General features: G+C 43.5%; 1 long non-coding RNA gene across 1 annotated transcript; it reads left to right on the top strand.

Annotated features, from left to right (window-relative positions):
• The first annotated feature begins 3,599 nt into the window (after window positions 1-3,599).
• LOC129149624 (uncharacterized) lies at window positions 3,600-13,337 on the top strand. Its single transcript, XR_008556496.1, has 4 exons — window positions 3,600-3,702; window positions 10,582-10,770; window positions 11,701-11,806; window positions 13,225-13,337. It is a non-coding gene; the product is annotated as an uncharacterized LOC129149624 (long non-coding RNA).
• The last annotated feature ends 9,955 nt before the right edge of the window (window positions 13,338-23,292 follow it).

Raw genomic sequence — 23,292 nt, 5'->3', positions numbered from 1 at the left:
GAGAGAACCTGAAACCACCTCCAGACAAGGGCAGAAAATAAATGGTCTTTGAAATATATATATATATATATTGATTTCAGAAAGTAAGGGAGAGAGAGAGAGAAACATCAATGATGAGAGAGAATCATTGATCAGCTACCTCCTGCACGCCCCCTACTGGGGATCCAGCCCACAACCAGTGCATGTGCCCTGACCAGAAATCGAATCATAACCTCCTGGTTCATAGGTTGACACTCAACCACGGAGCCACACCAGCCAGGCGAGAAATGGCCTTAATAGATTAAATTGGATAAACAAGAAGAGAGAAAAGGGAGTAGGAAGGAGAGATTTGGACAGATGTATGAAGATAACCCAGGAGTCAATGAAATAACTGAGGATGATCTTTCCCACTAAGTCTATTTTGCTATTAATGAAAAATAAAGGATCTATTTGGGAGAGGTCAGTCAGGGCTGCAGGAGGAGGCAGGAACCCACAGTGGTGTGCTTTAGGACCTGGTCTCCAGAGCCAGACTTTGCCATGTACTAGTCATGTATTGTTTAACTTCTCTGTACCTTGATTTCTTCATCTGTATAATGGAGGTGATGATGGTGGTGATGGTGATATCATCTACCAGAGCACGCTATTATGAAGATAAAGTGAATAAACAGGCATATAGCATTTACTACACTGCTAGCATAATAGGTGCTATGTAAGTGTTAGCCATTATTGTTCCCTTTCTTTCAGAAGAAAGAAGTAAGCAGCCTTTTCTTTGAAGGCAGATAAAATATTAAAATATCTGGAGCAAGAGAAGAAGAAGAAAAGAACATGTAAAGTTTGCAGAATTGCTGTGAGAAGTTCTTTCTTGTCCAGAAAGTAATGACTGCGTAGTATGACTGTGTAATATTACATGTGATTTACATGTATAGGTGATTTGTTTGTTTGTTTGTTTATATACTACACTAGAGACCCAGTGCACGAATTCATGCACGGGTGGGGTCCCTCAGCCTGGCAGGCGATTGGGGCCCATTGGGCTGGCAGGCTGGGAGGAGGGACCACGGGAGGTTGGCCAGCCACAGGAGGTTGGCTGTGGGAGCGCACTGACCACCAGGGGGCAGCTCCTGCATTGAGCATCTGCCCCCTGCTGGTCAATGCACGTCATAGCTACCAGCTGGTCATCCAGTGGTAAAGATTGCTTAGGCTTTTATATATATAGAAGATAATGTCTTCCCAGGGTAGCCTAATCCTTAGTTACAATACCTTTCAGGTTTACAGGCTCTGGGAAGACCCAAGTCTTTGATCTGCTGCTAAAATTCACCCAGTGTTTCTATCCTTCTGCAAGGCCTTTGTCTTTTCTTTGGAATAAGGATAATTTGGGGGAAGTCTATATTTTTAATCCCTAACATCTCTAGTGCTAACTGGTTTTCATCGGCTTACTTTACCTCCTGATAGAAAGCTTAGAAAAGGGGAGTGCTGAGGGAAAGAGAAAGTGGAAAGAACTGCACAGGTGCCTGTCAGCACCAAAGAGAAACGGCCTGCTTTCAGATGTGTCCCAGTGTTACTCCCGGGCGCCGTCCCCTTGAGGACCTTTAGGGGCACCTATTATCATTGTCTGCATTTTCAGATGAGAAGGGGAAGTCACTGAGGTGAAGTGACTGGCCCAAAGGTCAAAATGCCAGCCGGTGGTGGAGTCAGGCGAGAATTCCTGTCTGTTGGCTCACGGCCCTGAAGTGGAGGCTCTCATCGGGGCATTTACAGCCACTCATTCATCAGAGCCGCGAGTCCCACGGCAGGCCAGGAAAGCCGCCAGGGCAGTGCTTTGCTGCTGCTTCCTATCGCTACCCCTCCCATCAAACCAGAAAGCCAGGCTACTCCAAAAGGGACAGGGCATCTACCCACTTCCTTTCTGGGGTAGATTCATCCTTCCCCTTATGCCCATCCCCAGACCCAACCAAGGAAAGCAACAGGATAGTCTGGGACCGTTGGGGGACCCTTTGATGTAGGAAAATGTGTGTGGTAGGGTAGTGTAGGGTGAAGCGCCTGGAATCTGGAGTCACTTCAATGGGCTTGACTCCAGGTTATTCTGAGGCCTCAGCTAGCCCCTCCATGTCTTTGTTCATATCAGGAAAGGGTGCCCCTCCCCTGGGCGGGCGCTGCCCCACTGGTCAGTGGACCGGCAAGAGGATCACAGGGCGGATTTCAGCATCTTTCATCCCGTCCGCTGGGTGCCTTGGTGTGCAGTGACTGACACAGCTGTATCAGGGTGCCCTGGCCATCCCTCACGACGGGGTGACTTGAGCAAGTTGTTTAGCCTTTCTGAGTCTTAGTTTTCCCACCTATAAAACAGTCAAAATAACAGCTGTTAGGAGGTTAAATGAGGTACAGCCTGTAGGCTGCCTAGCATGGGATAGGCATTCAGTAAAATGGTAGCTGTTATTATTCACGGTGTTAAGTTGTGACCCGGCTTTCTAAAACAAGAAAAGCCCGACTGTTCCCATACTCCCTTGAGAAGATTGATTTGCCTAGAAATGTGTTTTGTAGGTGGAGGACAACTATGGAAAAAGGAGGCGAGATTCACAGTAGAGTATTTATTATCATTTTAATATAAATGTTATTGTTACCACTCCTTCTGGTTGCACCATCTGACGGAGGCATATCAGAGAGGACATTTCTAATGACACGTTTAGTTGGAGAGAGGGTAATGTACAAGTCCCCGCCCGGACACACCTGTGCTTGTGGCGCATCCTTCCCAGTTTGTTGGATGCCTCGGGCACTGGGACAAACAGCTTCATTCAAGTTACCACTCAGTGAAGTCGTGTTCTACTCCCGTGTGGGGAAGGGAGTGATGCCAGTGAGTAATTCAGGAGCAAGTGCTGCAGAATGTCTCATCTGCAGAGGCGCAGGGCAGAGCCTCCTGGGCTGGTTAAAAAAAAAAAAAAAGAGCTCTAGTAGTTCTAGGCCTGTGAGGCCCCGGGGTGCTCAGCCAGCGGCTCTGATGTCTCCCACTCAGGCCCAGATGACTAGATAGATACACCGCTTCCTTTATCTAATCATCATGGTTGGAAGGGGACATTTATAAGTCAGCCCTGGGAGTTTTAAAAAGATTTCCTGACAATTAATACATAGGATAGTGTGTGTGTGTGTGTGTGTGTGTGTGTCACAGAGGGCGGAATGACTTCGCAGCTCACCTAAAAGGGGAGCACTTGCCTTTTCCAGATGAACTCGCATGATCTTCCAGGGAGTGCATCTTTCATAATTTGGCAGAACTGCTTTGAAAGGAAGTCTATAATCCTTAAATAACTCTGTGGCTCTCTTTGCCTGGAGTCTTCCTTTGAACTTTTTTTTTTTTTTTCAAGGAATGTTTATAATCAAGTGATTACGCTGATTTTAAAACAAGCAACTGTAAAAATATCACTCAAGAACTCATTAAAGGTTTTGAGGGGAGCCCATTTCACTGACAAAACAAAACAAACAATAACAACAAAACCCCCTGCTATAAAACCTTAACGGAAAGAGGACAATTAAAGGCTTGGTGACTCAGGGTCAAAGTGACGAAAAATCAGGTGTTTCCAATTATTACGGCCCCTTACTTCCTGTTTCTCAGAATCCAGTGAGCTGGGAGTAAGGCAGGAAATGAGGCTGATAACCGGTATGTACCCATTTGTTTGCAGCGCATGCCCAGACACCGTTCAGGTTTCGCTGTTTGCAGGCTGCTGACTCCTTCAGGTAACTACTTGCAAAATGAAAGCTTGAGAGCATTTCTGGGTGGGTTTTTGTGTTTTTTTTTTTAGCAGAAGAGAAGAATTTTGTGTCTGGCTTGGCAGACAGATGGGGGAGGGTAGATGAGGACGATGGATGGGGGAGGTGTAAGATCCTTCTATCTCTTCTGGTTCCCCCAAACTCCCAGCACTCACGCAGGTTCCACTGGCCAGAAGGGCTGGTCGAGAGCCAGAAACCAAAGGGTCAGGTTTTCCAGCCTGAGCTGTAGGAGCCCCGATGACAAGCACAGCACGAGTTGGTGATGAGTCAGCCTTCCCACCTCCACTTTGCATCAAAACTCAGCACACTCAGGGCAACCTTGTGCTAAGGCATTATATTAAGAAGCGTATACATTAAGAAGGCATTATGCTAAGTCAGACACAGAGAGACAAATACTGGATGATACCACGTATGTGGAATCTAAAAAGAAGCCAAGCTCATAGAAACAGAGTAGAATGTTAGTTACCAGGGGCTTAGGGGTGGGGTTAGAAGTTGGAGAGATGTCGGTTAAAGGGTACAAACTTGTATACCAGTCGCAAGATGGGTAAGTTCTGAGGGTTTAAGGTACAGCATAGGGAGTATAGTTAATAATACTACATTATATACTTGCAAGGTTCTAAGAGAGAAGATCTTAAATGTTCTCACCACACACACAAAAAAAGCACTGGTAATTATTTGAGGTGATAGAAGTAAGTGTTCACTAATGCTGTGGTGCTAATCGCTTTGCAACATATAAGTGTATCAAATCATAGTACACTTCAAACATACACAGTATTATATGTCAATTATATTTCAATAAAGCTGAAAAAAGTAAAACCCTGAAAATCAAAATGTAGGCTACCTCACTAAATTGGTTGTTCATCTCTGCTTACCTACCATAATCACTTGAGAAACATGCTTAAGTTACAGAGGCCCAAGCTCAATCGTGTTCTTGCTGAATCGGAATCCATGGGGATAGACGTCTTTTTAAAAATTCCCCAAGTGATTCTGATGTGTACCAGTTAAGAATCAATCGGTGCACTAAACCCACAACTGTAGTTCAACCCCAAGGAAGCAGGAGCTTATGCAGAAAGCAGGAAATGCCCTCTAGTGGCCAAAAAAGCCATTTTCCATTCTGTTGGGTCCTGGGACCCATAGCAGAATTCGAGATGGGAAGACACATCTTTATTGTAAACCATATTAGAATCCAATAATTTGACCAATCTGCCCCTGAAACTTAAACCATAAGACCCATAAGGGCCCAGCCAGTGTGGCTCAGTGGTTGAGTGTCGACCTATGAACCAGGAGGTCACGGTTCAATTCCCAGTCAGGGCACATGTGGGATTGTGGGCTCAATCCTCAGTAAGGGGTGTACAAGAGGCAACCAATCAATGATTCTCTTTCATCATTGACTAGTGGCCCGGTGCATGAAATTCGTGCATGGGGGGGAGGGGGTGCGCGTCCCTCAGCCCAGCCTGCACCCTCTCCAATCTGGGACCCCTCAGCGGATGTCCGACTAAACCAGCAGTCGGACATCCCTCTCGCAATCCAGGACCACTGGCTCCTAACCGCTCACCTGCCTGCCTGCCTGATCGCCCCTAACCACTCTGCCTGCCAGGCTGATCACCCCCACTGCCCTCCCCTCCTGGCCTGATCACCCCTAACCACCTCTGCCTCAGCCCCACCACCATGGCTTTGTCCGGAAGGACATCCGGAAGGTCTCCTGGAAGGTCTCCTTGTCTGATTAGCATATTACCCTTTTATTAGTATAGATGTTTCTATCTCTCTCTCCCCTTCCCTTCCTCTCTGAAGTAAATAAAAATATATTTTTAAAAAGACCCATAAAGGCAGGAACCCATGCAAGTGCCTAATATAGTTCTTGGCCCATTGTGGTGTGAGGCCTAAAATTAAGGCTCAGTATCACGTGCTGCCCTGACGTCTGTGATAAAATCATGAGGGGCTCAGATGGCCTAACAGCAACTTCCCCACCCTATCACCCTATTCTGCTCTCATTGATAAGGTCCTCTAGCCAAATAACTCTCCTTACCAAACGGGCCAGGCACAGTTCCTGCTTATCCTTGAGTAGTGGGTCTCTACCAGCCCATGGAATTATTTAATGAGTCACATCCTCCCATAGGGACCAGGGAGAAGAAACCTCTCCCTCTTGATACTACACACCCGCCTCCACAGTACCTGGTTGTTCACTTTGTTCCTCAGGGTAATCCCAATGTGGCGCTCCATGGCCTATGGCATACTCCTCCTGCAGGCTGTGACTATACATGATGAATAAACAGCTCTCAAGCTCATCTGTCCAGCACTGGGTATTGCGTGTTTGTTTGGCCATCACAAGAATCCCTCCTTCACCGATGGGATAAAGAAGAAACAATCAGCCCGGCCAGCATGGCTTGGTTATTGAGCGTCGACCCGTGAACCAGGAGGTCAAGGTTCAATTACCAGTCAGGGTACATGCCCAAGTTTCGGGCTCGATCCCCAGTGTGGGGTGTGTGGGAGGCAGCCAGTCAATGATTCTCTCTCATCATTGATGTTTCTATCTCTCTCTCCTTCTCCCTTCCTCTCTGAAATCAATAAAATGAAATATATTTATTTTTAAAAGAAGAAGCAATCAGACATCCATGGAGTGTGTTCAGTAAATGTTTGTTAAATAAATGAATGAGACCAAAAGGCTCTTGAAAGTTTATATATCTTCATTTTACGGATTTACTGTCCAATTGCATGAACTCTCACAGTGATCTTAGGCACATACAAATAATTCAGTGAATATATATAGAATGTTAGGGTGGAAGAAATCTCAGAAAACTTCAAGACTAACCCTCTGCTTTATTTCTAAAAGAACTATTGCCAGACAAGGCCATAAATTCCTCAATGAAAGGGACTACGTTTTATTTATGTTTATACCCCCTCAGCTTGGAACAGAACTGGTGTGCACTGTGCATTTGATTTTAAAAAAATGAATGACAGTTCAGAGATTAAGTGAATTTCCCCAGAGCACCTGCTAATTAACAGAACCTCAAGGACTCAAGTCAACAGAGATTTATCACGTGTCTTCTGTGAGAGGCAGTGTCTGGCTAGGTGTCCTGGAGGGGAAGAAGGTGAGCAGGGCTATAAAGATGAGAGAGAGAGAGAGAGAGAGAGAGAGAGAGAGAGAGAGAGAGAGATACTGGTAGTCCCTGCCCTCAGAGAGCATACACTCTATAACCATGTTGTCCAATATGGTAGCTGCTAACCGCATGTAGTTATTTAAGTGAAAATTAATAAAATGTAGAATTTAGTTACCCAGTTACACTAGCTATGTTTCAAGTGTTTAATAGCTACATATGGGCTAGTGGCTTCCCTATTGGATTGCACATATATAGAATATTTTGATTATTACAGAAAGTTCTACTGGCTACCACTGCCCTAGAAGGAAAGCTGTAATGAAACCTGATGCCATAATATAAAGCAGGAGGTGATAACAGAGGTACCAAGTAATTGCTATGAGGCCAGAGGGGGTGGTTTCAGGATCAACCCCCACCAGATTCTAAGTCCTCTGATGATGGGGACTGTTTGACTCCTAGCAATTATCATAACGCCTAACTCATAGAAGATGCTCAATCTAGTTGATGGAATAAAAATAAAATACACAGAAAAATAATTTTCTGTATACCATGAATTTGATGTTTGCCAATTCCATTCATTTGCCAATTCCATTCCATTTTTTTAAATCCTCACCCAAAGATATTTTTCACCCATTGATTTTCAGAGAGAGTGGAAAGGAGAGGGCGAGGGAGAGAGAGAGAAACATCAATGAGAGAGAGATACACCAATTGGTGGCCTCCCACACGCTGGGGCTGGGGATCGAACCTGCAATCCAGGTACATGCCTTTGACTGGAATCAAAGTGGGGCCCTTCAGTGCTCAGGCTGATGCTCTAACCACTTAGCCATGCCAGCGAGGGCATCCAGTCATGTTTTTATAACCTTTCTATGTCATATTGTATCTGTTAACAGGGCAGATAATGGTTTTGCTTGTTTTTAAACATATGAATGTGCATTTTAAATGTGTATATTCTTCTGCAACTTTAAGAAAATTTTTACTCAACTTTATATTTTAAAGATGTATCCATGTTGAAACATGCAACTCTAGTCAGATTTAATTGCTAAGGAGTATTATATGGCGTTAAAGACACAATTTATTTATTCTGTTTTTGAAAGAAATTTGTCCTATTTTGAATTTTTACAATTACAAATAAAGTTATAATGAACATTCTTATGTGTTTTCTTACACAAACGTTCAGAGTTTATTCCTAGAAGTAGTGTTGCTAGATCTGAAGTTATTTATACCTTCAACTATTCTAAATATTGGCAAACTAATTTCCAAGAAGATTGACCACTTTATATTCCCATCCGCATTGTGTGAATATTCTCATTGTTCTACATCATTGGCAGCACTCGGCACTGTCAGGCTTTTATTCTTTGCCAATCGGATAAGGCAACGTGAGGCAGTGCAGTGTTCCCTAGGAAGTTGAAGACAGAAGGACAAGGTGAAAAATGCCAACCCTGCCGTAATCCTGCCATTAGGGTATGAGGAGAATATTAGAGTAACTGATTCTTTGTGCTGTGGTGAGAAAATTGGCACTGGGACCGAAGCAGCGACTGACCTTCAAGATAAGCCAAGCCATGCAAGAGCAGTGTGAGACAGTTTTACCATTCTATGCCTTCAAACCACGGCTGGGCACCAGCCAGGAAACGTTCACATAGGATTTGGAAATCAGAATATGTTCAACATGTTTGCAGTGCGTTATATATTCTTCCTAAGAGAAACAGAATTTATTTTCTCATGCATCCTATTAAATGCCACCCAGGCTCCATACCTCGCCACGTTTTCGTCTTAACCCAGTTTCGGGTGGAAGAAATTACTGGCAAGTGAGGAGCTGTGTACGTTAGATATCTATTGGTGGGAAATCTTGGCGATCAGAAGGACTGTCAGCTTAGCAAGAGGCAAGGTAATGAGTATAGACCGTATCTTGCAATACTTGCTCACAGCTGTTTCACATAGCTACTTTAAATGCTTAAAGCACAGAAAACAATCCCATAATTTAGAAACATATTAATATTTTATCTTGTACAGATTTTCCAGTATGATTCTAGCTAATACACAAGGAACTAAAATGAACCTGTTTCGAAGGGCTTCGAGCCCGAGGCAGCGGGAAACGCCCATGGCTCCATTTCCCTGAAGTAATTCGCTGAAGAAAGTAAAGTATTTCTTAGCAACCTTTCATTATGGCTGGCATACTCATGGGAAATTTGAGATAATGCTTATTCTACTTCTGTGAACGTCCTCCCAGAGTAATAACTTGCATTTTTTAAAGCGATACAAGCTCTGAGGATGTTTTTCCTGCTTCTCCATGGGAGCCAGAGAGCCATGACAGAGAAAGGGGTCAACTAGACTCTGAGCAGCTAACTCAGGCCAGCAGACATATTTGAGGCGAAAGCTCAGATGAACCAACTATGTTCCGTTTACTAATGAGAATCCAACACTTGTTTTTCTTTTTCAGAGAGGAAGATGTATGTCACCTATGGTGTTTCTTCCTAAAACCTCTTTGTGGATGGCAGTGTTTAGGAAAATGATATCTTCTTAAAATAATTCCCCTCTCTCATTCAAAAAGGCTGGCTGTCGATTCCCTCCGTGACTTTTAGAATTGCAATGAAAAGGCTGCTTCCACTGAAAGCAGATGACTGTGAAGCAATAAGGGACATTTTTCTCAAGGGGAGAGGATAAAAATTGATTTAAATTATAGTTCCTTTGGAGACACATGCAATCTAGGCGTTTCATGTACAAATAAAAGGCTAAAAATGTAGTAATAAAGTTGAATTTAGGCTATAGTTTAACTATGTAGGTTCAAGTCTTTTTTTTTTTTCTTGCCAAGCATTTATTGTGCTGAGAATAGAGTGTTAAATAGAGTAAAGCCCTCATTTACTGGGGGAAATGACCCACAGTAACAAATAAATGAACAGGATCTCTGTAATTGCCTCTAACGTGTTCTGTTTTCGAAGGGGTGGTCTGGGAACCCCTCTCCGAGAAGGTGATGTTTGAGCTGAGGTGTGAAGGAGAAGCAGCAGCTCTGTGATAGGCTGGTGGAGGGATTCAGGCAGAGGGAAGGACACCACAAAGGCCTGAGGCTGGATCCAGCTGGGCACGATCAAAGGACAGAGGGCAGGCCAGTGTGGCCAGAGTGCTGGGAGACCAAGTGAGACCATGGTGAGGAGTTTGGGGTTATTCTGTGTGCAATGGGAAGCTACTAGGCTGTTTTGTTTGTTTGTTTTTGTTTCATTGATTTCAGAGAGGAAGGGAGAGGGTGAGAGAGCTAGAAACATCAATGATGAGGGAGAATCATGGATTGGCTACCTCCTGCACGTCCCAAACTGGGCATGGAGCCCTGACTGGTAATTGAACCATGACCTCCTGATTCATAGGTCGATGCTCAACCACTGAGCCACGCTGACCAGGCTTAAAGTGTTTGTTTTTAAAAGACCTTTCTAGTTACTGTGAGAAGAATACATTTCAGGAAGCAAAGAGTCAGAAATACCAGGTAGGAGACCATGGCAGTCATCACCATTGACAACGGTGGCTTAGTGTGGGGGTGGCAGTGTCCAGGATGGAGAGAAGTGGGCAGATTGAGGATCTATTTTGCAGGCAGAACTTTCAGGATGTGCGGCTGATGGACTGGATAGGAAGACTACAAAGGAGAAACAACGATCGCCCTAGGCTTTTGGCTTGATCAACCAGGCAGATCTCTGGGACGGTCTTTAGGTTATTTATTGTCTTTAGCTCTAAACTCTCCCTTTTGTACTCTGCTTTGTGATCCTAGGCCTGAAACTCTGCAAACCACTTTTCTGTTTTGCCAGCCGGCTCTCTGTTAGGCCCTGCCAACTGCAGGTGCTGGAGGAAGATGCAAGGCCTGCGGAGGAAGGATTCGCTCCCCCAACCTGCTTCCTCTTTCGGAGCATGTCATCCCAGGAGCAGCAGCAATTCCTCTGGTAGCAGCAATTGCATCTAGGTCAGGTTTTTTGTTGTTGTTTTTTTAACCCTTGAAGAACTAACTTCACCAGGTCCTCTTTGGAGACACAGCAGCACCCGTCAGGCAGAGCCCCCTACTCAGAGGTCAGCTCTGCAGGGGGCCCTTCGGTACATTTCTTTATTTTTATTTTATTTTATTTTATTTTATTACTTATTGATTTGAGAGAAGGAGAGGAAGGGATGGGGAGAGAAAGAGAGAGAGAGTGAGAGAGAGAGAGAGAGAGAGACATCGATTTGTTGTTCCACTTATTTATGCACATCATTGCCAAAAAGCACATCAAATATTTCACAAAATTATGCTTATTATACATGACTCCCTCTGATAGTTTATAGTCTACTATCTTATTAAAAATAAATCCATGATGCAACCCTGTCACTTGATTTCACCACCCACTAAGGCAGTGGTTCTCAACCTTCCTAATGCCGCGACCCTTTAATACAGTTTCCTCATGTTGTGGTGACCCCCAGCCATAAAATTATTTTCATCGCTACTTCATAACTGTAATTTTGCTACTGTTAATGAATCGTAATGTAAATATCTGTGTTTTCCGATGGTCTTAGGCGACCCCGCTAGTGGTTCTCAACCTGTGGGTCGCGACACACAGGTTGAGAACCGCTGTTGTAGAGCCTAAGACCATCGGAAAACACAGATATTTACATTACGATTCATAACAGTAGCAAAATTACAGTTATGAAGTAGCGACGAAAATAATTTTATGGCTGGGGGTCACCACAACATGAGGAACTGTATTAAAGGGTCGCGGCATTAGGAAGGTTGAGAACCACTGCACTAAGGGCTTATGAACCGCAATTTGGAAATCCTGTTTAGAGGTCTTCAATTGCAGGTGCTGAAGTTATTTTTGAGGAGATGTTCGGAAGGATGATGACCAAATGTCCTTTTTATATTCAGAGCTTAACAACAACAACTCAAGAACTATGGAGCAGAAAATGAAAAACAAAATAAAACAAAAATCACATCAAGGCAGAAGTGGACATGTGAGAACCTAGATTTTACGGTACTTCCTCTAAAGACAAATTATGTAGCTTTGTAAGGACGCTAATAGCATGTGCCTGTATCTCAGCTTTTCGGATGAAGGGCCTTTTCTATCATTAAAAGCCTGTCATTCGTAATGATACTTACTTCTCAATTATTTATATCCATGGAGGTGAACATCATTGTGGATAATTTTTGAAATGCTGTTCATATGCCCAAGTAGGTCAGGGACATTGCTGGCACACTCACTATGTCTGTATTTGGTAAAAGAGAATTCAACGTTTACAGAAAATGACAGTTGTTATGAGTCTACCTGACCATATTGCTAAAAATACCTAAATGTGTTAGAAAGCCATGGATTATAAAACAGATGAAGTGAAACAACCTTTTGCAGTTCACTTACATCAAATAGACATTCTGTCATTAAGTTCATGTTAGTGCCCTGAAAGTGGGTTCATTGCTTTTAGAGTTTTTGACAAGCCCTTGGGAGAGAATCAAATTCAGCTTCTCACAACTAACACGTGGCTTTTCTGACAATGTTAGGATTCCTATCTCTATAACAACCAATTGAGAGCCTAGTCAAATCCAGATGACTCACTTCTCAGGTTGAGCAGGGTGATGGGACAATGACAATTGAGTAGTGAAGATGTGTATTGAAGGCATACGTTCTTCTGAGTTTTCCCTAAATTCCACCTATAAACCTTGATTGTGACCTATGAACCAGGAGGTTACGGTTCGATTCCTGGTGAGGGCACATGCCTGAGTTGCAGGTTCGATTCCCAGTGTGTGTGGGGGGGGGGGGGCGTGTAGGAGGCAGCCCATCAATGATTCTCTCTCATCATTGATGTTTCTATCTCTCTCTCTCCCTTTCTCTCTGAAATCAACAATATATATACCTTAATTGTAAACAATGGATTTTAACCTTTGTGGGGAGGAATCATTTGAGAATCTAATAAAAAATGTAGGCTTCCCGGAAAAAGTCCTTACCTAATAAATTGTGCCTACAATTTCAGGGGATCCACAGATCCTCCTGATGTCTATACCCAGGTTAAGACCCCTGCTTTTAGATAATCTTCCTGGTAGAGAATCTGGCAAATTAGACCCTCTGATAGCTTCAAAGACCCCTAATAAAAAAAAAAACCACATCTTGTGAGTGCTGAGTGATCCTGAATTAGTTCTACTCTCTATGGATTCATTCATAGGCAGAGCTCCCTCCTCCCACAATAATCTATCACGTCCCCAGTCTTTGATATAGACAGCTGACATTTTCTGCACTTTACATAAAGTACTAGAAAAATACAATTAAGAATGTATTTATTGATATTAGAGAGTAGAGACTATTATTACTAATTTACTTATATCCTACTTATTTCCAATAATTTGAGGTTCTGAATATTCTCAAATCCTCAGACTGCTGCCTTTTAAATCCCTCTCATATAGAAATATCAGGAGCTGCCACTGTCTCAAATTGGGAACTGAACCCTCAACCGTCCACCATTGGTCTGAGACTTATTATGAAGATGGGCCATTCTCTACTTCCCCTACCCTCAAAGGAAGAGATGTTAACATTTAGGGAAGCCAGAGGCCAATTTCCCAGCTTCCAGCTAACAGATTTATTCAAAAAGGAAAGAATTCGTGCCCTAACTGGTTTGGCTCAGTGGATAGAGTGTCGGCCTGTGGACTGAAGGGTCCCAGGTTCGATTCCTTTCAAGGGCACATGCCTGGGTTGTGGGCTCAATCCCCAGTAGGGGACCTGCAGGAGGCAACCGATCAATGATTCTCTCTCATCCTTGATGTTTCTATCTCTCTCTCCCTCTCCCTTCCTCTCTGAAATCAATAAAAATATATTTTAAAAAAAGAAAGAATTCACACAGCAAAACATTTTTACAGCAGAAACCATTGAGACCTCTCTTGTCTAAGTTTAACAAGACTTTCATCCTGGGACCCCACACCTGCTCAATAAACAGTCCACTTCAGTTGGAGAAGAAAGCACAGCGGAGCTTAGGCATGAGAACACACCCGACAGAAGAGCTACCTTGCTATTCTTTGGTTCTGACCTACTGATGCGTGGTGCCCTCCATTGTCTCTGGTTTGTTTGAGTGTTATAACATCAAATAACCGTTTGGCACTGGGTGAGCTCGACGTTTTAAAAACGAAGATATTTTAGACTTCTTAATAAGTTGCCCTGCTGGTTGTAAACCACAGAGTACAATGTGTGATGGCCATCTTCCCTTTCAGTTATTATTTAAAGTGTCATGTTTGGTTCCAGTCCATGGGTCTCAAGAAGGGTAGAAACCCTGGGGTAAGTGGATATATCTGGGAAACGCCATGAATAAATGCTAGTTGAAAAGTAAGTGGCTTTTACCATGAATTCCTACCTCTGAGGCTCTGGAATACAATGAACACAACTGAACTAGCCTGTAAGTAAATTGGCTCTTTACATTTCCAAACAAATTTACCCATAAAAATGGACAGTTTTATGAAAGCTTTTAATGATTTTTTATACCTTATACCTTTGTGGTTCTTTGTGAATGTTAAAGGTCAGTGAATACATTAAAGTATGGACAATGAAATAAAATGGAATCTGGGATTTGCTTTAAAATATTGAAGAAAAGGGAAATGTGTGTGGTGGATAAATGAGACCAGATTGACAAACTGTAGATAATTATTAAGGTTGGTGATAGGTACATGGCAGTTCATCATCCTTTTGTATTTGTTAGAAATTTCCAAATTAAAAGAAAATGGCAAAGACATGGAAATTTTCCAGTGATAAAGAATTAGATGAAAATGCTCCTTAAACAAATGAGAAGGCATACCAAAGGGAAAAAAAAAAAGTCATTTAATCTATCTTGTTGTTATATTTTGGTTACAATAGATAGAAAAAAACAGATGGTGTATTTCTTTTTAATTGTTTATTTTTTTATTGATTTTAGAGAGGAAGGGAGAGGGAGAGAGAGATAGAAACATCAATGAGGAGAGAGAATTATTGATTGGCTGCCTTCTGCACGCCCCCAACTGGGGATCGAGCCCACAACCCAGTCATGTGTCCTTGACCAGAATCAAACCTGGGACCCTTCAGTCTGCAGGCTGACTATCTATCCACTGAGCCAAACCAGCTAGGGCAACAGATGGTGTATTTCTAACAAAACATCTCGATTTAAATAAACAAAAGTGTCAATGTAAACGGCTCTCAACATTCTATGTATTTTGTTTAGTCAAGTCGTTAAATAGAGGTAGGGTAGAGAAGGAAGGGAAATAAAAGAGGTGAGCCTAGGGTGGGGTGGTCTGGTCTAGTTCTCCTGTGTCAAAAAGTGATGCCAGTGGAAAAGATGTAAGGAGATGGAACAGAATCAAAAGTGAAGTTCAGTGAGAAAGTAGGAAGGGTATCAGAAAGGACACGGAAAATGAGAGGGAAGCAGGGAAGAATGTAGGGACCATCCGAAAGAAAAGAAAACCTCCCAGTTCCTCTCAAAGAGATGTCCCGCGAGCTTCTGTTTGATCCCACAATGTGCTGCTCCCATTTCAGAAGTTAGAATGATCCCCGTTCTGGGGTGACATCCACGCCTGGGATTGGAGCACAGCACCCTGTCAGCTCACGTAAGGAAGATATTATGGAACTGAGGCAAATCCCTCAGAAAGCAACTCCCTCTTTCCTTCTCAAGGAGCTTAGACAGAGGGGCTCAAGAAGCTTAGTTACTTCACCTGTGTAGAGAAACAGGATCCAGATGCTTTGAAGATTAATTGAACGGGCCCACCCTGAGGTTCACAGAGCAAGGCTGAATCTTGCCAGGGCCTGGAAACGCACAGTCAGCGCCCGGCCCAGAGGGAGGCCCCGCAGAGGTGGAACGTGAGGGGAGGTTATGTCCTTCCGGGTGTGCTCAGCGGTTCTACCTCAAAGGACGCTCTAAACGTATCTCCCCGGGGAAAGGCACTGAAGATGGGGCAGAGCCCGCTGTCCTCCAGGACCCCTTGATTACCTCCTCGCACAAAGCATTCCCCTGCCAAAAAGCAGAGGAAGAGAAGGGTAGAGCTTGCCAGCGTTTCCAGCCAGGACAGGCTCTGAGCTAACTAACGTGCCAGGGGAGTCTTTCTCTGTCCATGAATCGTCCCCGAGGCACAGAGTGGAATGTGTGCCAAGTGTGCCTACCCTTAACTCGCCCACCATCTGCATACCATGTGGCCACACACCAGAATACTACCCGTGTCTGGTCTACCCCTCCAGGCAACACTGAAGGGAGAGTCCTGTTATTTGTTCGCGTGGGCTCATCGAACCAAAGCCTTTAGAAGCAGCACTTGGAAAAAAGTCGTGGCATCAGATGAGTATGTTCGAGGACCATTCTCTATGGTGAGAAGTCCCACCGAAGTCTTTCTGTGTGAAGAGAACAAGTGAATTTCTAAAACAAATTTAAAGTATAACACAGTGAAAAGCACCCATTTTTCTTAAGTGTGCAGTTTGGTTAGCTTTTACATGTCTACACTTGCGTAACCGCCACTCCGATCAAGATATAGACTATTTCTGTCACTCCATGAGGCTCCCCCATGTTCCCTGTCAGTCAACAAGGCCACAAAAATCAGTGTAATCTGCCCTAGCCAGTGTGGCTTAGTTGGTTGGGCATCGTCCTGTGCACCAAAAGGTTGCCAGTTTGGTGCATGGTCAGGGCACAAGCCCAGGTTGCAGGCTCATCTTGATCCCCGATGGGGGGTATGCAGGAGGCAGTTAATCGATGTTTCCCTCTCACATCCATGTTTCTCTCTCTCTCTCTCTCTCTCTCTCTCTCTCTCTCTCTCTCTCTCAAAATAAATAAACTATTCTTTAAAAAAAATAAAAAGTAACTATAATCAATTCTTGAACTTCATATAAATAGAATCATGCAGTTTGTACTTATACCATATACTCTTGTTTTTTACTTCTTTCACTCAAGAATATTTCTATGGGCTTCATCAATGTTCCCTGTACCTCCTCCATCCAAGCACCTTCATCCAGGCTGACCCTGCAAATGCTAATTTTTTATATGAACCCCAGGAAATAATAGGAAAGTTCTAAAAATAGGAGACTATGGGATCTCTTGCTAAACTTTAGCCTCAGTTGCCTTTTTCCTTTCCCTGCTTTCTTCTCTAATCATGGCCAGTTTTATCTTCTTTATACTCTGACACTTGTCTTCTTTTATTTCCTTGCTTCAGCCTCTTGCCTTTTGAAAACATACTGCTTTCAGAGCAAGGGCAATCATAAAACAAAAGTGTTTTGGTTTGAGGATGATGTTCTCCAAACCCTGGGGTGCTATATTTTTGTTTCCTTAAGTATCCCTATGAGACTTTTGGGCACAAAAGAACTATTGACTAAAGAAAAGCAATGCCTGGAATGAGGGGTCATAATTGAGTAGATCAAGGACAAGCCAGACCCTGTACGAGTCCAACCCAGTTTCCAGAGCTCTGTGCATTCCAACTGGATAGAGATTTCACAGTCTTGCAAACACAAAAAGACAGGAGGAACAAATCTCTTTGTTAAATAAAAGGAAGAATCTGGTAATTAAAAGAGCAGGATAAAAAAGCAAATAAATAGAATAACTTCAAATGTTAAGAAAAATGCCCTGTCAAACTAGCTAGTTTAGTAATCGAGCTGTGACCCAGATAGTTATCTAGAAGACTTCACAGCTCTGTATTATATAAGGTAATTAATGTTTTATGCAGCTGTCCCGCTCAGTGTTATCAAATGCAAAAATGTCAGATGTAAAATTGCTCTAAGAAACAGCATGAAAGATGAATGAAGAGACAAATTCCCAAAAGGTCTCTGATGTGTACAAAGACAGATGAGAGAAAAAAAATTAATTTTTAAAAAAGCAAGATGAAAATACAGGATAGTAAACATAAGCATAAAACAGCATGGTCTGTTTTTCTCACGTGTATCGTATTTGCTTCCATAATTCATTTTCCCACGTGTACATGCTGCTTTATATTAGAACATTATTTTATGCAAGGTATTAAAGGAAGGGAGGAAAAAATACTAGAGGGCACAGGCTCACAGTGAGCCTGAGGAAAGCCTTGGAAAGTTCCAGCATCCATGAGAAGATGCCTTTGAACGGATAGACTGGGTGAGCACCTACTAAAGCACATGGATTTTGTTTTCCATGACACTCAACTACATTGCAACCTGATCCTGTGATTTCTCCTGGGAAAGTCCACCCCATCTTCCTAAGCAGTATTTTCTTTTAAGATTACAAAAGTGAAACAAAAAAATTGCTTTTCTCATGCACTCTCTTTAATCCTTAACCTACTTAGCCTTGTGTCCCTTCAAGTGGCAACGAGAATTAGTAACATTCTAGGGTGTAAAAAGACGCAGTTGAAAAAGTTGAGTTATATAAAGGGGCAGTATCAGCCACAGACTGAGGTCTCTTGCCGATGCCAAAGGTGTACGCTCTTCCCCTGGGACAGGACAGGGCCCGATGCCATGTGGACAGGTTCTAAGCACAAGGGTCTCCACTGAGATTGCCCCAAAGACATGCCCACATTTGTGACATAGGAGGACAACTTTGGGTAAATGGGCTTAAACTTTGCCTGTGCCTCTGTGATATTTTTCCAAATAACCTTCGAACTCGGGTTTTAGTTGTTGTTTTTTAATATATTTTTATAGATTTCAGAGAGGAAGGGAGAGGGAGAGAGATAGAAACATCAATGGTGAGAAAGAATCACCGATCGGCTACCTCCTGCATACCCCCACTGGGGATCAAGCCCACAACCTGGGCATGTGCCCTTGACTGGAATCGAACCCAGGACCCTTCAGTCCCCAGGCCGATGCTCTATCCACTGAACCAAACTGACTAGGGCTGAACTTGAGTGTTTTTTGTTTTTTAATATATTTTATTGATTTTTTTTTTTTACAGAGAGGAAGGGAGAGGGAGAGAGAGTTAGAAACATTGATCAGAGAGAAACATCAATCAGCTGCCTCCTGCACACCCCCTACTGGGGATGTGCCCGAAAACAAGGTACATACCTTTGACTGGAATTGAACCCGGGACCCTTCAGTCCCCAGGCCAATGCTCTATCCACTGAGCCAAACCGGCTAGGGCTGAACTCAGGTTTTTAATACTACTCCGTAAGTAAGGCAACTTTCCATACCCAGTAAGAAACAACATGCACCGGGTCATTTAAGAAACCTACTAGGCTCACTTGCAGCAAAGGCCGTGGCTGCCCAGCACCCGGACACAGCTCTGCTTCCTCTCCCCCAGGAATCCCAGGGCAGAGTCTCTTCTCTGGGCAGCCGCAGAGGCCATTGGCCATTGTTGATAAGAATTTATTGAGTATTCCCGGACTCGGCCACTCTTTAGATATCTTAGCTTAAATGTCACTTTTTTTAGAAACCATTCCCTGCCACTCTAGACTAGTTTATATGTTATCGTGTTGTGATAATATTGTTGGGATTATTTGATTAAGGTCTGTCTCCAATTCCCCCTCATCCCCAACTGTAAGCTCCCAGGACACTGTTTATTTTTATCACCAATGTACTCTCAACATCCAGCACATAAACGAATCCTTTCTAGGTATTTAATAAACATCTATTGAGTGAAGGAATCAATGAATGAATGAATTACACATGCTATTTAATGGTATACAACTTTAAGAATGTTTATCAAGTACCAACTACACTGCAGGCACTGAGCTAGGCTCTGGAAGTCCAGTCACTGGTCTAGCCCTGGGCTGGTGCTGCCCTAGGCTCTGTCCTTGGTCCTCTTCTCATCGCCTCCCTCTGGGCAAGCTCATTCTGTGCAGTAGCTTTAGTCACCACCTTTGTATGTACGGATCACAAAAGTCCTATCTCTGATCCCAAAGACACTTCTTCCCAGATTATAGCCACTTTACTAACCCAGAATAAAACCATTAGGAATGTCACAATTTGGGGAACTGGATATCTGGAAGCAATTCAATGCACTCCAGCTATGTCCTGGGAGCCTCTGCCCTGAGAATCTCAAGACCAGGATTTAGGGAAAATCTCCCAACTGCCTGGGGACCAGGTTATGGGGAATCTTAAAACCAAGGCAAAAGAGTATGTAAATTACGTCTCATATTTATATAGTGTCTTATTGTAAAAAAAAAAAAAAAAAAAAAAGGTGTGTTCACCTTATCACAGTATAGGTAAGGAGACTAACGTGCCCAGCTTCTAGTCCTAATATTAATATACGGTGGAGCTCTAACTATATCCCCGCTCAGCATTATCCCTCTCTGCAATAGTGTATTAACTTGACATGAGGCCCTAGGAAACAATGAGCCTGAAGTCTTTAGAGTAGGTGCATAATGGGATGGAAGAGGTAGTTAGGAAGATTAATAAGGCAGTGGTATGCAAGATGGGTAAAAGGGGGTAAACTGAGATTGGGAGGCTGAGTAGAAACCACTGTGTGGGTGGTGATGAGGGCCTGTTTAGAGATGAAGTTGAATCACAGAAGTGTTGGGGTTTGATGCGAAATGAAATTAGAGCATAAAGGAAAAGGCTGATTTAAAATGTCTTTAAAGTTTCAACCCTTGGCAATTAGAAGCAGAGAACTGGGAGTGAGAGGAGGATTGAAAGGAGCAGATAACCTTGATTTTGGACACTGGGAAATGGGGATATAAGACCCAAATATATCTGAACCTCTTACCTTCATGGGAAGCTGGGTAAAAAAAATAGCCCCAACTATAGAGATGGTCTAGGGAGAAAGATGAGAATGTCTCATATGGAGGCAAGGGTGGTCGGACCAGGACAATCACCATAATTCCATTCATGAGCTATGCATCTAAAGTGTGGGTTGCAGTTAAAAAGTAGGAAAAGGCAGGAACAGCTGGAATATTTGGAAGAATGAAGCTAAATAGGGGTCAGTGAAGAGTGAAGGTAGGAGTCCATGGCAGTGGTTTGAAGGCAGGAAGAGGAGGTGGTTTGTGGAAATCTTTGAGAGCTGGTCTAACATTCCGCATTTTGCGTTCATTGTGAGTGAAGCAAGTGGGGACCGTAGGGAGGAGCCAGTGTGGAATAAACCAAGGGTGGGTGCCCTTTAGGGAGCAGGATTGAGGGGAATGAGGTTGGGGTGGGAGGTGGAGCTGGAAGCTGGCAGCAGAGGTGAGCACTGAAGTCATAGGAATGAGTGAGCTTTCTGAGCAGAAAGTAACAGAAAGGAGTTGAGCAGATCAAAGGCTAACCTAGGCACCTCAGAGGGAGGCTCTCTAGACAAAAACGGACTTCACGGGCTCTCTGGCAATGAGCCAGACAGAGGACGGGAAGAAATTCCCTGGCAAACAGAAGGTCTAAGGAATCTCTCACTACCAGGTCCTGCATGGTATCTCAGAACTAGATGAGATATCAATAGGAGTGAATTCCCACATCCACTCTCCCTGAGGCCTGACCAATGCCTCAGGCAAGGAGCTAACTTCTCAGTTTTGCTTTGTTTAATATTTGACTCCTTCTCAGAAGTGGCCACTATATCCTATCTGCAACCTTAGCCCTAGTCAAGATTAAAGCAACTTTCTGCAGGCTGCGTTAGTATGTCTATCCAGCCCCAGTCCTCTTTCTGGGTTCTTGTACTTGTATGAGATGGGAGAGGGGTTGAGAAATATCTTATCCTCAGGTTATGGGGCAAGAAAGGGGCCATTATGTTTTAATTCTTAAAAAAGCTTTGTAGCTTATCTCAATCCTTGGGCAGTGTCTGGTGTGTGTACAGACACAGCTTAAATCCAGTCTCAGACTGACGTGGTGATAGGAATATTAAAAGGATCATGTGGAAAGGAATTGGAATTGGCTCTTTCTTTGATATACTAGTCAGAGTTCTCCAGAGAAATAGAACCAATAGGATGGAGAGGTAGATAGACAGACAGACAGAAAAGGAGATAGGGGGTTAAGAGAGATTTATTTTAAGCGATTGGCTGATGTAATTGTGGGGGATGGCACGTCAAAAATCTGTAGGGCAGAACTACAGCAGGCTGGAAACTCAGGCAGGGTTTCTATATTGCAGTCTCAAAGCAGAATTTCTTCTTCAGGAAAGTCTTTGCTATTAATGCTTCCAAATGATCGAATAAAGCCCAGCCACCTTATGGAGGATAATCTGCTTTACTTCATGTCTACTGATTGTAAATGATAGTCACACCTAAAAAATGCCTTCACAGCAACTGGTGTTTGAGTCAAAGGGGAGGCACCATAGCCTCACCCAGCTGACCCATGGACTGGGTAACAAGCCCTTCAGAAGCTGTGAATTCCTTCCTGAGTCAAGGAGAATGATAGTGCCCTTTCCAGCGGACACAGAGGAAAAAAGGCAGCTTTGAAAAACTAGCCAGCAAAAAGGCACAGAAGGAGGGAGGTAAGGATCTCAAAGATGGTCTGCATGGGCCAGGCCTCAAAGTGACAGACATCACTTCCCCGCACATTCCATCAGCCAAACTTCACGGCAGTGGAACCTGGGAAGTGTAGTTCAGCAGCGTTCCAAAAAAAAAAAAAAAAAGAAAGAAAGAAAGAAAAGAAAAGAAAGGGGGCGGGGGATAAGTGATAAGTTTACTGCCAATCTGTCACAGAAAGGTAGAGGCAGAGTTTGTAGCTTCAAAGACTAATTGGATGATGGCTCTGTTAGCTGAAATAAGGCACACAGAAGAGAAGATGTGAGAGAAAGACTGAATTCACTGGTCCTCATGTGGGGCCTGGAGCACCTGTGGAGCATCCAGGTGAAGATGTCCTGTTGGCCAGCTGACATGAAGGCCCGGAGTGCAGAAAGGAACATTGGCATCGGAGAGAAAAATTTGGAGAGGCTTTTGCCTATGGATGTTACAACATTAGGGGGAGAAGAGAAGAATAAGGGTGAATCTTTAAAGGGACAAGTGGAGAAACAAGAGCTGGGGAAAGTTTTTAAGTTGAGAAAAGAGCAAGGAAGATGGGATCTCAAATGTCAGGGGAGGAGAGAGTCTCAGAAAAGAGAGTAGTCAATAGTGTCAAAGGTTATAGAAAAATTAAGAGAATTCAGAAAATGCTATTTACACCTAATGATTATTTTCTGTCTTCCACATTCAAAATTCCTCTCTCAGGTTGTTTGGGAAAGGCGATCAACCAGTTTACAGTAAGATATTAATATCTGGGTTCGAGATGGTGGGTTGAGGACAAAGCACTTACCTTCTTTCTCGCCTAACGCACTGTTAGAAATGGCAGCAACAGAATAAAAATAAAGTGGATAAACCCACAATAACAGGCATAATAGAGTCTTCGAAATATTTCTAGAAAACAGAGAACGAATTGAGGAGGGTTGACATAGAGCAGAGGAAGCCTAAACTAAGGGCAGCCAGCTTGAATCTAGAAGAGGCTACCATCTGGGTGAAGCAGGAAAAGGGGAGAGAAGGAGTGAGGGGAGGGGCCTGGAAGGGGAGGTGTAAATAAAAGACAGACAGCGGAACGGGAAAGTGTGAGTATAAAAGGTGAGATGGGAGGAGGAGGAGGAGGAACAGGAGGAAGAGGAAGAGGGGAAGGAGGGGGAGGAGGAGGATTCATTTCTACTTGAAGCCCTGGCCTGT

Source organism: Eptesicus fuscus, chromosome 7 (assembly GCF_027574615.1).
Source record: "Eptesicus fuscus isolate TK198812 chromosome 7, DD_ASM_mEF_20220401, whole genome shotgun sequence".
Taxonomy (NCBI): domain Eukaryota; kingdom Metazoa; phylum Chordata; class Mammalia; order Chiroptera; family Vespertilionidae; genus Eptesicus; species Eptesicus fuscus.
The sequence above is the reverse complement of the archived record's forward strand: the minus strand, read 5'-3'. Positions and strand labels throughout refer to the sequence as shown.